Below are 1476 nucleotides of genomic sequence, written 5' to 3'. Positions count from 1 at the left end.
ATTGTAAATGTTTGCAACACAAGCTTTGGGCTGCTCAATTGCTCCAGGTTGCTGCATGGAAGGGCAAAGGTCTGTATGGTGGTCATCAGAGGAGCACAAACTACAGACCCTTGCGACAGGTACAAATTTCTGGTTCAAGGCCAGCTGGGTTACCAAGTTAACCAATGCATCCAGTTTGCCTTCAAGCTTCTTGGTTTCAGATGATGCAGCTGAGTTTGTAGCTACCTCATGCACTCCTCTAATGACTATAGCATCATTTTTGGTGCTAAACTGCTGGGAGTTGGAAGCCATCTTCTCAATTAAATTTCTGGCTTCAGCAGGAGTCATGTCTCCAAGGGCTTCACCACTGGCAGCATCTATCATACTTCTCTCCATATTACTAAGTCCTTCATAAAAATATTGGAGAAGCAGTTGCTCTGAAATCTGATGGTGAGGGCAACTGACACATAGTTTTTTAAATCTCTCCCAGTATTCATACAGGCTCTCTCCACTGAGTTGTCTAATACCTGAGATATCCTTCCTGATGGTTGTGGTCCTGGAAGCAGGGAAAATTGTTTTTAAGAACACTCTCTTAAGGTCATCCCAGCTCGTGATGGACCTTGGAGCAAGGTAATACAACCAGTCCTTTGCAACTCCCTCTAAAGAATGAGGAAAAGCCTTCAGAAATATGTGAGCCTCTTGGACATCTTGGGGTTTCATGGTGGAGCAGAAAATATGAAATTCCTTCAAATGTTTGTGCGGGTCTTCACCTGCAAGGCCATGAAACTTTGGAAGCAAATGAATCAGTCCAGTTTTAAGAACATATGAGGCATCCTCATCAGGGTATTGGATGCACAAGCTTTCGTAGGTGAAATCAGGTGCAGCCATTTCCCTTAGAGTCCTCTCACGGGGTGGAGGTTGTGTCATGTTCTCAGAATGTTCAAAATTAGAATGCTCAAAATCAGGATGTTCAAAATCACCAATAACAGAATGCATAGATTCACCAGTAATGGAATGCTCAGGATGATCAAAAGTTATAAAATGATGCCTAACTAATCTATGAAATGTCCTATCAATCTCAGGATCAAAGGGTTGTAAGTCAGATGGATTGCCTCTAGTCATACACTACATTCAGCATGCACAACTAGTTGCCTTGTCATGTAAATAAAGGTGTAGGTTTGAACTACAGCTACCCTCAAATGATATCCAAATGACTTGAAATTTTGTGAGCAACCTTATAAAATGATGAGAAGATAGAAAAAAAAATTTCAGGCAAAAATTCAAAGTCTAACTATGGAAGCTAAAAATGGTAGGTTAAGAAAAATAAGTGAATAAAACTTGAAAAATAAAAAACTTTTGACAGAATCACTATTTTTGGACGATGGAGACCTCAGCTGGCCTACGGAGGGCTCCCATGGCATAGGAAATCATTTTCTACCCCAAATACATATATAATAATTGTGATTCTGATAACCGGAGCAAAAGTTATGGCCGTTT

General features: G+C 40.6%; 1 non-coding gene across 1 annotated transcript; it reads left to right on the top strand.

The window, feature by feature from the left end:
• The first annotated feature begins 421 nt into the window (after positions 1-421).
• LOC114391322 lies at positions 422-528 on the top strand. Its single transcript, XR_003662114.1, has one exon. It is a non-coding gene; the product is annotated as a small nucleolar RNA R71 (small nucleolar RNA).
• The last annotated feature ends 948 nt before the right edge of the window (positions 529-1476 follow it).

Source organism: Glycine soja, chromosome 16 (assembly GCF_004193775.1).
Source record: "Glycine soja cultivar W05 chromosome 16, ASM419377v2, whole genome shotgun sequence".
Lineage (NCBI taxonomy): Eukaryota > Viridiplantae > Streptophyta > Magnoliopsida > Fabales > Fabaceae > Glycine > Glycine soja.
Note: the sequence above shows the minus strand (reverse complement) of the source record. Positions and strands in the feature narration are given on the sequence as shown.